Below are 14,323 nucleotides of genomic sequence, written 5' to 3'. Positions count from 1 at the left end.
CACCTCGGAAAGTCAAGGAAGATCCTTCTATTTTTAATAGACATTATAGTGCTTCCATATTTTTAATTACTATTTCCCCTATGTTCCTAAAAAGTCAGAAATACATATATCTAGTCTGTCTTACTACTTCTAAAATCCTATATCCCTTTAATATTTAGACCTCACTCTAAAGTGAGAAAATGTTTCATGGTGGCCATTACAAAACAGAAAAGCAAATCTGCTGTCTAAGACTTTGGCACGTTTTCACCCGTATAAAAATAAAACCGTCAATGAAACTGTCAAAAAAAAAAAAAAAAAAACAACAAACGTGGGACAAAAAAGCTTTGCTGCCTTTATAGACATTTGTTATATAATGTAATTCACAACCCAATTATGGTTATATAGTATATAGCACATATATGTTATGTCTTTATATATACATGTCCCTGCAAAAACTCCTTTGCTAACATGCCTCAGTTTCGTTAAATGCAATTTTTACAGCTTCCTTTTGAAATTACCAACCTTCAGGGGAGAAAAACATACAAGTACCTTAAGAAATGTTGATTTATGAACTAGAGTGGTCTTTATTTTTCTTGTAAACCTGGGTGGAATATTGATCAGTTATAAGACTGCTATAGATCTCACAGGTTTGCAAGATATATTGTTATATTTCGAGATTATCTGATACTACAAGAGAATTTTTCCCCTTCTTTTTTTCTTTACCACGGTCATACATTTTCCTGTCTCCAACTTTTTTTCTATTCTTCTTAGAGTTAGGGAGGCTATCAGAAAATAAAAACAAAAAGGAAGAAATCATCCTAGAGAAAGTAGCTTTGGGCCACCCCCAGGTTTTCCCAATCCATCATAACGTGGGTTTTATTTCATACCCCACTGAGGTGGAATTTGCAGAATGTTTCTTGAATTACCATGAGGCACTCTTATAAGACAATTACTGTCTTTTTTCCCCACTTTTGCTTCACTCTGCTTTTGACAGCTGTTGGCGTTTATTATATAGCTGATGGACCCAGCATTAATTTTCAGTGAAGAGCTCTTCTGAAGGATACAGATCAGTTAAACTGTAAAGTAAAATGTATGGACTAGGATTGTTTAAAAGTAGGATATCTATCTTGTAGAGAATAAAAATATTCCAAAATCTTCTGGAATCCAATTTGGTGCAAAAAGATGAAATACGGAAATTTTACCAAAAAGAAGTTTTAAAAAATAATGTTTTGAAAATGTTAGAATAAGAAAGAAAATGCTGACATTTTCATTAGAACAAAAATATTTCAAAATGCTAACAGTTTTGATTGTTTGAAATCCAAGTCTGTGGCTTCAGATTCTGGGGAATAATACCAGGGAGACAGGAAACTCTTCATAATATTCCCCAAATATTACCTGTTATGAGAATCTCCCAAATAATCAAGTTTTCAATAAGACACCATTAGTAGTATAAGACACCAAACAGTAGTATGTATACCAAGATAAATTCTATTGTGTATTACCTATATCTTAATTACTTGTTCAAATAAACTGTGCAGATCCAGATCATATGAAAACTTTGTTGAACATAACATTATATGCTATTTCAAAAGGCATTCTTGGAGCTTTAGAACCATTAGAACCTTTAGAACCATTAATCATTTCACATTCGTTAAACTATTTGGGTGCTCAGAGACTTTTCTCTGTCTCAAAGTAGCTGAAGTGTCTGACCTTCTATTAGAAAAGGGGTTCTGAGCAACTGCTCTGCAACTCAGTAAAACCAGTGGTGCCAAAGTCAGTCATAGTCTGGCTTTCAGCTCCTAACTCTTCAGCTGAGGCTGGATAAGAATTACAAGCTGTATTTTGGCAAAAGCAACAATCATCACATATATGATACAGATCTGAAGCTTTGGCAGTGCTGTTGTGACCATCAGCCAGCTATCTATACAAATTATGTGTGTCTTTTTGATTCTTTTCAATGCTCACTCCACGCCTTTTCGGAGATGCTGTCTCCCTTTTTATGTGATATGAACAGCACTTTCTAGAAGTAATTGTTTTCCTCCCACCCTTAAATCAGGAGCTAACAGTAAGGGTAAAGTTGCTTGTACTCTTTCTGTGTGGAAGGAGACTTCTGGATCTGGGCCAGAATGAAAATGCACTGCTTCCAAAGCCCTCCCCTGTGAAGGGTCATACACTAATTATTTTGCAGATGTTGAATTTTGTTTTATTGCACTGGAATCTTCATTGATTCATATCAACAAGATCTCTAGAAACTGAAGAATTTCTTCATTATTAACATGTATTGCAGTCTACACATCAAAACTGTGGACTGAGACAGAAGGTTAGGGCAAAACCATCAACTAATCCTCACATTAATCAAACCCAAAGATGTTCACTGTTGATTTTGACATGCATCTGAACCCTATCTTCAGATGGGCATGGAATAGTTATTCAGCATATGTAAATCTTACCAGTCTTATGGGGACTGGTTTTGTTTTGCAATGATTTTTTTCAGGTTTCAAATTCATACCCCTCTTGCAGAAGTTACTGAACAATTAAAGTTGGAAGAATATGTATTGGAAAAAAATCTTCCAAATTGAGGTGTTATATTCCCAAGTAAAATCTAGTACAGTCACTTACAGCATGAGACAAGATCTGCCAGATGGACCACCGATCCAACACAGCTGGTTCTAACATTCTTGTCACCACCTTGCTATCAATATCATCCTAATTACACACACTAAAAAGAAAAATATCTTCATAGAATTCCTTAATCAAGAACCTTACTGATACAGCCTCCTGCTGGAAACATTCTTTTCCTTGCCATGAGCAAGTTTAAGTGCATAACGCCATGATTTGTTAGGTGGAAGAAGCTGTATGACAAAACACTTCAGGGATGCAATGCTTTTTGCCAAGCAGCTGAAACTGTTTTTTTGATAAATGCTCATGTCTCATAGTATTAACACTGTCACACAGGTAAAGTTTGATCTGCTGACAAAATCTCTTGTGGCTGTCTCTTAATCTATTCAGTAATCAATATTAACGCTGTCAAATGTCTCAAAACATTCCTTTTAGCTTGTTTGTTTCACTATGTGCTATATACACTTACACATATTTCACTCCATACATTCGTTTTGTATGCGTATATGCATTTCATTCCAAGTAATAGTATACATTTTCTCTCGTAATTGCAACAAGCCAGAACGTAACAGAAAGATGAATGCTCAGATACCCTGGCAAAGAGCACATTATTAAAGATTTGGAAAACATGAGATGGAGCTGCTTACATAAAGCTGCAGTTAGCACTGACCTTCAGGGTCCATCAGGATCTCAGTGTAGTTCAATAATTTTGCTTGCTGTGTTAGGAATCTGGCTTTGTAACCTCAGCTCTGCCTGATATCAGCAAGGATGGACAGCTTGGTCCATCCCTCTCACGACTAAGCACATCACATCTCAGATGTTTATGCAGCCAAGTAATAAAAGTTGCAGTACTGTGATAAACGATGGATGGTTTGCCTATTCTGTCTGTCTCATAATATTAAAATAAGCTGTGATGATGCATAAGCCCAAATACTAGCCTGTGCCCTCACACCTAATCACTCCACTCCAAATCGCTAGTGAAGATGACCTTTCCAGATTAATCACACCAGACACCTTGACTCCTTCACGGTGCAGCAGATTTCAGTTTTCTCTTAAACACATATTTCCTTAAGGCCGTCAGAACTACAAAGTTTAAAGAAAATTAGCATGTGTCTTGGCTTAACCGAGACCTGAAAGGATGAAACTGTTATTTCTTGGAGACCAAGTGAGTGTAACTTTGTGAAGTTCAAGTTTTCAGAAGCAGACGCTGCATTTTAATAATTTATCCTCTCAGAGGAGCAGATTGTACCTTGAAGTAGAGCCTGAAAGGTTCTACCCTGTAGGGAATGCAGCTACAACAAAAGAAAACTGAAAGCCATTTGGCTGCTTGTGACCAACTCAGAGTTGGAATTGGCCAAATTCCACACACAAGCACAGAGACACATACACACAGCGTCTGCAACCAGCTCACAGTGCCAAATTGCAACCATATTTATAATCCTTTCAAAACACTTGGGTCCATTTTTGTGGGAACAACAAACATAAAAATAATGAAAAAACAATATTTCTTTTAGAAAACGAAGTGTCTTCTCTCCCACGCACCCAGTAAAAGAAGTCATGTTGCATTTCCTGCTATTGAGTTGTACAATACCAGCCATTAACATTTACAGTTTCTTGTAAAGATTTCTTTTGAATTAATATTAAAAACAAACAAACAAAAACAACAACAAACACTAGAACCCTTAAAGTTTTGTTATACATCATCTTTTCTGACTAAATCCGAGAAAATTACTCATACCTGACTGTGTGAGCAAACACTCCTCCTAATTTAAGTTATACCTGTTCTTGCAAAGCTATTGTTTCAACAACAGGAAAGTTGTTACTCTTTAATATGCATGCAAATTGCATTTAGTAGTGGCACAGAATGAGCTTTGTACCCATGCCATGTGGGTATTAAATATGAAATGACAACAAAGAATCTCTCTTGACTCTCAAAACTATTGTTAAGAATAAATTCATTTTTGTTGATACTAACGTCTTTAAGAAACAACATTTTCATATGTGCTTGTACGTATTCAACATATAAAAATAATTTACATTTGCATATAACTGGGTTTGAGGGCAGACCATTAACTGCTGACATCAGTCAACAATATTTAAATTTTACATGACATTAGTCTTTCCTTTGCTGTTGTGCTCTGCAGAAGTTTAAAATGTTTGAAACTCTGCTTGATGAGACTGCCACCACACCGCAATTCTGGGGGACCAGCTTCTTCCACTGCTCTAAGTCAGCCTGCAATAACCAATTTCATTCTCAGAGGATAAGATCCACACAATCCAATAATATTTCTAACAGCATCAGAATCTCAGACAAAGTTATTTTCATATCTGAAGCATCAAATGTCTATTGAAGGGAAAGTATCGCTTTAGAAAATGAAAGAGGAGATTTTTTCCACTGAAAAGTAGGGCAAAAGAGGAGAAAGAAGGGAGAGAAAGGGAGAAGGGTTGTTCCCTGAAAATGGGCAAATGTGGACTGTATGATGCCACTTACAATTCTGAAACATGAAACAGAGCTGCAGTAAAACGACATTAGCAGCTTTCATATGATAATTCTTATAGAAGAGAAGGTTGTTTCTGGGTGGAGCTCTAGCCAAGACCAAGTTCACTGAACCTAGCAGGCTATTCAATCAATCACAGGAAAAACAATGAGCGCGCAAGCTAGTGGAGACTTTTATTTTGACTGTGGCAGATGTGAAGGCAGGGGGTGAATGTAGGGAGGGGAAAGTACGCAAAAGTGAGGATTGGAGAGAGCTAAATACTTGAAATGTCTCCGAATGCACATATATTATTTATAACAATGAAATAATTATTCCTGCAGTGACATACAGGCTGGCAAACCAAACAAATGCAGATTTATATGGTATATATAACGCATCAAATAATGAAAAAAAAAGTTAGTGGCATTCTGCCAAGTCTCCCCCAGTCTCCCCACCCCCCTTTCCCAGTCATTGACTTTCAAAGAGGAAAAGATTTCAAACAACAAATTCTATGCTGACTTCCAGGAGATGCAATGAGAAGCGATTTACACTTAGTTGTATCTTCTAAATTGTCCTAAATCAATTCAAGTTTCACATAGTTACTTGCAAGAACTTTGTAGCTTGCTGGGACAGACATACAAGTTGAGATTTTCTTGCCTATGTCTTTTATCTAGGATTTTTCATCTCCTTTATTTGCTGCCTTTTGGCATCATTTATTCTTATTTTAAAATAAAAGCTACAAAGGCTGTTCTATTTTCATGGAAATTACTCAGCAGTAAGAATTTCAATTCACTTCCAGAAGAATAATCTTTGTGCTCGTCAATTCACCCAAGATCATTTGCTGGCTTTCACAAAGCAATTTACTAATTAATGACAAATTAAATAATGTTCTATATGAGGAAGACTTCAGAGGTGGTACATAAAATTTGGGATTCCTGGAATATCTTCAGACTGGCTACAGTTCATTTGCATGAAAATATGACTTAAAAACCGCATAGAGCTTTCCGTGCTGCCCAGCTCAAAATAAACCCTACTGATGCATGGGTCTATTTCCTTTAATCATATGCATACATTCGCATTTGATTCAACACTCCTGGTGTACCTTAAATGTGTTTGTATTTCAAAACCACAGAGCTATCATATCAACACTTTGCTGCACTCTTTGGGAAAAATCATTCAGGCTGCTCTGAGAAATGTAAGTTACGCTATCAAAATGCATCGCTTTACAGCACGGCTTCATTTTGAAGGAGTGTGGGAATCATTCACAGTGCTGCACTCCTCAGGGTTTCTCACCAGGGGCATCATTCCAGAGTTAGGTATTTTCAAGTACTCACAATTGGAATAAATTTCCCCTAACTGGAAAAAAAAAAAAAAAAAAAAAAAAAAAAAAAAAAAAAAAAAAAAAAAAAAACATGGCTTGCATTTGACTGTAATGAGACCTCACTGTGATATAATGCTTGCAGAAGTACCCTTAAATTCCCAACCTGAGCTGTCCACAAGACCCACAAGGTCATTTCAGGATGCCTCAGCCTTTTCTCCAGCAACATCAACCTCTCTTGGGCCCAGCTACACCAGCAGTACCCCAGGTTTCCATAGGGTGAGAGCCCAAAGCAGTTTAAGGAGCTGCAAAGCTTCCACACCATGCAATCAATCCTATGCCAAAAATTCAGGCATCACCTAGCAGACGCTGGATGTGTGCCTGATGTATGTGTAGTAGTTTCTGACTTCGTAACCTGATGTACACTGCATTCCCAGAGTGAGAACACTGGAATATCCATAAAAAGGTTTAAGAATAATTATGTTTTGATATCTAATGCTAGAAGGGACTGCGAGGCTGCAGGGTAGCAGAGAAGAGCAGTGCACAGAAGGAAGAAGCATAGGTGAAATCCCTGCAGATGTACCGTGGACTGGCTACTCTGCCTAAAGCAGTTTTAGTTGCATCTCAGCTGCTTTGTACTGCTAAAGTTTTTTTCTACACAGCAAACATCAGGTTTTAAACAATCCACAAGAACCCACATTTTCTCTAGTGGCAGATGGTGCAGGATGCTGGGATAATCTCCCCAGAATTGAGAAAGTGTATGATAAGGAAGGAAAGATTCAGTTTTTAAATAAATTGAATGTTTGGTCACAAGTTGGCGTTCTGCAAAGCTGTGTACTGTTACTCTGACAAGTTCTTAAAAGTAGAGTTTGCTAATAAAAGAACTTTATTGATTGTCATGCCACATCAGGTCAGAAATTCATTTAGTATTTTATTGCATTTCTAGCACCAGATGTTTCAGAGGAAGGTGTGAAACTCCCATAACAGAATTATGTAATAACTTGTTTATGAGAGAATCTTCTTCCTATGCCCAATGCTTAACAGTTATAGCATTATTGCTCTTCTTCCTGTATACTATCATCCTAGTTCAAGTTGCTGCAGCTGTCCTTTGCACACATAACAAGCAATTCTAACAATCTTTGCCACATTATTGAAATGTTATCCATGGACAGTGAGTTCCACAGGTTAACATGCAAACAATATTCCAGTGGGTTTCTGCCTCTTCTTAAACACTTCCTTTGATAAAAACAGTGACCAAAAAGGTACCTATCCTGTGCAAATCCATACTATTTTCATGGTATGTAGAAAAAGAACAGGCATACATAAGCCCATGAATGAGAAGCTAGGTTAAAAAACACTTCTGCAACTGCTCCTGAATATCTACTAAAAAAACACCACAGTGCTTTCATATACTTTCCTGACAGAAGCTCCCTTTCAAGAAAGCTAATGAAACTGAACCCAAAGCAGATGGGAATACAATCAAGACAAATTTGTTTTCCAATTTCAGTCAGTTGTTGTGGATTTTTTCTTCACTCTTCTACTTTCAGATTCCTCATCTGTTTTATGGGTTGCTACTACTACTCACTCTCCCCATAGTGAAAGATCAATACATTCATACTTTTTTAAAAGTATTTTCAGATCTCTGAATGAAAGGGGCAACTACATCAAATTCATTTTGTGTTTATAAAAAAGAAGATTTACTTTAAAAGTTAATTCAGTGAAGGCTTCAAAATTCAGATCAATACAGATCTGAGAATTGAATATAGTGAATCCAAATGCAGCATTATGTATGTGTTATTCAGTCTGGCTCTGACCCAATAAAGCACTTAACCACGTGCCTGGCTTTACATGCTGTAAGTAGCCCCATTGATCTCCGAGGCACTGCTCAGAGCTAAGTGCTCCACTGGATTGGGGCCTTTTTGCTGTGGGGCAGAAAGGGATGTGCCCCAACCAGTAAGATACCCAGGAATCCAATTACATTTCTTTCCCAATAGATCTACCTATAGCTCTTTTTATCACCCTGACCACATTTTCTTTAGTCCACAAGCAATGCTGTTTATCTTACTAGCTTCCAGAAGGGCAGGTGTTATGCAAGCATTCATTTTAGCAGATTTAACATCCTTAAAATTAACCACTGAGTTTTCAAATGTAGGCCATGAGTATTTCAGAAATAAAAGCTAAAACACCTCTCCCTAAAGTAAATGAAAGTCAATGGTATTCAGCTCACACTGAGAAATTTTTTCAAGTCTAGGTAGGCACAATGAAAGACTTTGCACTACAAAGCTTCTGTCAGTGCTTCTGAAATAACACCTTTGGCTCTTTCTTCCTGCATGTTAAGAACAAACAAGCTCTCATGTTTCATCAAGGATTTGATAAAGGTATTTCTTTCCCTTTTGGAAGATGAGTATAGAATAAATTAAGAGCTGACCTTACTGGCAAACACTTTTCAGTTTCAGACTCATTCAGGTTCACCTCCTGGCTCTCTTGGCTCACAGAAATATAGGAGATTGTGCTCTTATACTTGAATACATCAAGCACCACCTTGAAATACAGGGACTTTGATCTCCCTGATGGTAGTAGCTTCTAATTATTACATTGCTTCCATATTGTAAAAAGGCCATGGGAGAGTATATTAGTATTTTAGCAGGGTCTGGGAACTTAAGAAGGAAGTTTCCTAATCCTACTCATTTACTACACCTCAGAGCAAACTCAGAGGGCACAAACATATGATTTTTCAATGAAGCTGATGTGGAAGATGCACTCCAGAGGTCAACTCATGCACTCCAAGCATTAATGGGCTTCTGCCCAAGGGATAAGAGTACATCCAAAATGCTCACAGTGTGAAGCTTTCATCCTCAGCACCAACGTCATCTCCTTTTCCACTGAGTTACTCAGTAGTGTAGATAACAGCAGAAAGCCATAACTTACAAATTAAGGTAATCGCCATTCCACTCCAGTTTCAATTCTCTGCTGGACAGTAAAGTGTGATCTCATTTCTGAATGATGAGAAACTCCTCAGTGAACAATATTTCTGATGCAGAAGAGTACAGGTGTGGAGATGCTTTAGGGAGGTTGCAGCAAGAGATAGATCCCTCTCAGTGTACCAGCAGCAGGCTGGTCTCATCTCTCCCAGACAGCAGAAGTGACACTGAAGAGAACACTCCATTTGTGTGGTGGTTGTTTTTTTTGTTTGTTTTATACATTAGTTGAAGTGAAGGTAAAGATCAGGAATCTTCATTCTTCTTACATGCAGGTCTGAGAAAAGATCTTAGATTTTCAAACCAGTGTCATTCTGTTCTCTTCACCTGAGCTCTGGTTCCTTGCAGTAGGAAAACTTCATTTCACACACATAAATGGGCATCAAGTTTGGTCCTCTGTGACTATGTTTTTCTGGACTTGGTGATACAAAACACACATTGTGACACAAAGCTCATAAAGGTGACCCTGGCACACGTGTTCTGACAGAACATCCATTTGACTCCTGTGGGATTTCTGATCAGATCAGAAACCTGCCTGTCTGGGGTCCACATTCAACTTAACATAGTCATGGGGGTAGGCAGCATGGTGTGAGCCTGTCCTTCTTCTTGCATGCACACGGTACAAGTCACTTACTTCACTTTGCAGGTGTCACCTTCTTATTTCCCTCCCGAGGAACCTGCACACGTGCCACCTGCAGTGTGGATTTCCAAGAAAACTCACCTACATATTATTAAAATTCATTTCACTTGTATGGATCTGTTTGCAGTACAGAAACAAGTAAATATTTTTTTAAGGGCTGATATAAGAAATTATCTTATCACCTTAGAAGATCCCATGCTGTGCCTTGTGGAACAACATACCACCAGTTTGGCTTCTACATGGTTTTGGAAGAGCCTTAGAAACTCTGAAAAACAAAGCACAATTACCAAAGCATTTTGTTTTATTCAGTATTATTTTAATCTCTATTCACTTGTAAGTTTAATACAAAGCTCCAGCACTTAAAGTACATCCATCAATAGTTCTTCCCTGCCTCGTTCTCAATTCCATCATTATGTTCACAATTAAGCCAAAACAAAGATTCTTATCCCCTGCACACAAAGTGTAAAAATATTTACTTTACACTGTGAAAGAACTCTGTTCAAATCCAATAAATTAACCTGGGGGTATTTACAGTAGAAATGTCTTTTACAATGATCCCCTTGTGTTAGAACAAACCTAGTCAGTCTAGAATCAGTCTAGCTGTGGATTCCTCTCACTCTCAAGTGAGGCTCAGTAGAAAAGAAAAGATGAAAGCAAGGAAGAGGTTTTATAGTACCTCTCACAGTCTTTTTTTTCTCTGGCTAGAATATGATTAAAGATATCTCACAGACTGTGAATAGGCAACATTTCCTAGCAGATATTTCAAATTCTGCCGTTGAGGATAATAAAAAATACTAATAAAAAAATCTTCATTCTTACACAGCATTTTTTATCCACAGATTTCAAAGCCATTTCTTATCCCACTACTGGGCCAAGTGCCCAGAGAGGGCTGGAGGTCTCACACACTATCAGAGGAGGAGCCAGGTGGGAACCTCCTCACCTTCACATGCCAGGGTACAGTCACAGCTGGACTGAGTAAAGGCTGGCAATGCCACCCTGAGCAGGGAGCACAACAGAGCATCACAGCATTGCAGGAAACAGCCTCTTATCTCAGAGCTGCTCCCTGGATCACACTATTCTCACTCCATTACAGTGACAGCAATGACTAGCTGAGTCTCCAAGACAGAAATCTTTTCTTCATCATATTATATTGCAATTCCTTTTTCATCTGTCTTCTTCACTTCTAAATCAATTCTCACTCAATGTATTTTTTTTCTTTGTTTCATTAACTGATGGTTTTAAGGACTCTCAGTGTTGCATAGTTAATAATTTTTCTGTAGCTCAACTTTTTTTTTCCCCATCAGTTCACATTTCCAAACCAATTAATTCCTCGTTGTTTTCCAATGGTTATTAAAAGGTAGAAAAATCCAGTTTAACCCAGTCTAGCATCTGAGGGATGCATCTATATGCTAATTACTTTTCCAGTTTGCTAGCAGAAAATTCTACATGATAGAAAGGACTATTTTCTACAATTATCAAGGGCCAGATTTTTAGATGTAGTTAGGTGCTTAAAGGTGTATGAGTGCCCAGCAGGATTTAAGAAGTGCCTAGAGATCTAAATCCTATTGAAATCAGTGTGATCATATTAGGGGATACCTCAGGTACCTTAATACCTTTAAGAGACCAGCTCTACAAGATGCATAAAATGTGTTAAGAAATGATTTTAACACATTTAGTAATACAATGAGGAAGTTAAATGTTTAAAATAGTAATTTTTTTTTCAGTTAAAAATATTTTAGGTTCATCAGTAGAATTTATTTGCTATTCAGTTAACGATGCATTCAAGCAAGAGACTTCAGCTAACCAAAAAACCTGAAAATATTTCATTATTGCCATTGCCAAAAGAAACATTTTACTTTTTTTCCTCCTTTTCTTAAAAAACACATTAATTCTTAAAAAGAATAACCCATGAGTTAGATAAAGTGATATTGTTTTCTGCTATTACCAGGAGAACTACAGAAATGCATTTTCAATTGAAAACTTTTGTTGTTGTATATATAGTTACCAGCATTTTTCCATCTGTGTTTCCAAGTGGACTTAAGTGGTTTTGATACCTTAATTGCATTGAGTTCTTCCTGTGCATCCTGTGCAAGATGCTCCAAGGCTAAAGTCATGGCCAGGCTTCCTACCTGTTCACGTGGCTTAATTGAAAAGGCACCCTCAGCACTTGCTTTAGCAGATTTTATCTGTCCCATTCACTTCTGCTGAAATATCACCTGAGCAGCCTCAGACAGGTGAAAACAGCTTGAGTTCCTTCTCAGAAAGGTCCTAATAGCTCAGGGAAAGAGTGGTTTGCTGGGGGCTTGAATTACAGCAGGCTCAGGTGAATTCAGCATTTTGTACAGAAAGCATTGGAGCTTAGGAGAGTACAGAAATACAGGTTACTCCAGACACCAACCATGTTTTTACAAATACTAGAGTTTGAAGATTGATTTTTCTAGCAGTTTAGAGGAGGTTATACTGTATTACCTCACTCTTTAATGCCATTTAAAGTGGGACTATGGGTAAAACTGGAACACGTCTCCATGTGGATTGTCAGAAATGACATGTAGCCCAGAGTCCATAATCCCCAAAAGTGTAGGTGTTACATTAAGACAGATACCCAAATACCTGTTGGATCTGGGTCTTCAGAAAGAGTTTGTCCAATCTTAAAAATTGTGAGAAGTACCAATTTGCTAGAGGTGGGGTCATCTCTCAAATGCATTTTGTCTGGGTCATCCAAACATGACCTCCTGCCTTCTACTATATGAAGAATTTTAAAATAATTTTACCCTTGTGATAAGCATCACATCAAGAATACTAAGCTATTAAAATAATGCTTAAGGCCTCACTATGTTTTGTTTATTTCTAGGACACAATGGCCCTGCATCTCTCAATGCTATTGTCTCAGATCCTTAGCAGTGCAGCACAGCAAAAACACAGGAAAAAAAATGTTGCAGTAAAGTGGCTCACTGCTTGTTTATCCAATTCGTTCCTTAGTCCACAACTTGCATTTATTTCCTCCCTAAAAATATTGCAAACTTGCCTAAGGACAAGATGTTTCAAGGTCTGGTAATGGGATTTTTAGCCTTTCACACCCAGCTCATTTATCTGAACTCGGGTAGGTCTCCAGGTCAGTGAGTTGTTACCCACTGACTTGTCCAGCAGCCTCTGAAAAATGAATGAGCAACTTTCACACAGCAGACAGTTCTCTACCTAAAAGTTCTCTGCCAAAAGGGGATAGTAACAGAAGGAAAGGCATAAGTACACATAGCTAGAGCCAAAATTTCTTTATGAGCACAAAAGAAGTAAAAAGAAGAAAGTTCCCTTGATGTTCCCGAGTGATGCTGGTAGTGAGATTTTAAGACACCAGTGCCAACCAGCCCATTGTTTCTGGAGAGAGTTATATTTTCCTGACTGTGCACTGAATCAGATTTCTTCTGGGCTTGCTCAGTACAGTCAGCAATAGATTTGGGATAAAATAGGAATTCCCATCCTTTAAAGAAAATTCCAACCTTGTTAAACAGAAATTTTGAAAGGTTAGTAAAATTCAACGTTGTATCTAAGAAATATTTTTTATAATATTGAACACTAAAAAATAATGATAATAAAAAACTATAAGCTATATATATAAACACACTCACAGAACTAGCTGAATATTATCTTAAATTGAGGATATAAAAAAGTAAGCTATAAAGCCATCATGACATAGACAAAGAAAGCTTAGGCAAGATATGTCTTTTTGCTTAAGTTTCCTTCTCCCTCTCATTAAAAACATTCTGAGCAGCTCTACAGGTACAGACCTTAAAAATGAAATTTTGAAAGATTTTAAATGAGTCAAAACTGCAGGAGCTGAACTAGCTCACATTCCTAGCTGTAAGCTTTACCTTTTGTTTTCCTCCAGTTCCCAGCTTCCCACATGGCAAAAATATCTTCATAGTCCAGCCCAATCTACTCTTCCAAAAGAAATCAATTTTTTATTATTTATGTTATTTTATCAGGTCAAGGATTGAGCCTCACTTTAATAAACAAATGCATCTGTCACACTTAAACCACAGCTGAAAGCAATCCTTCCATTTACCAGTGGGTTTCAGCAGACAACTGCAGGCATCCTTCAGCAGGCCTACCTTATTTCTGGTGCTTTGGGAGCGCACTGTGGGGATCTACTAGAGACAGACACCCCAGCAAAACAACGCAGGCAGTTCTGCCCATCCCACCTAACTTCTTCCAAAGCTTCTACCTCACCGTCACAGGGGATGCCTCTCCACATAAGGAAGTTCCTTCAGCAAAATGTCATGCTCTAGTACTAGTTTAGTACTACATACTTCCAGAT

Source organism: Aythya fuligula, chromosome 6 (genome assembly GCF_009819795.1).
Source record: "Aythya fuligula isolate bAytFul2 chromosome 6, bAytFul2.pri, whole genome shotgun sequence".
Lineage (NCBI taxonomy): Eukaryota > Metazoa > Chordata > Aves > Anseriformes > Anatidae > Aythya > Aythya fuligula.
The sequence above is the reverse complement of the archived record's forward strand: the minus strand, read 5'-3'. Positions refer to the sequence as shown.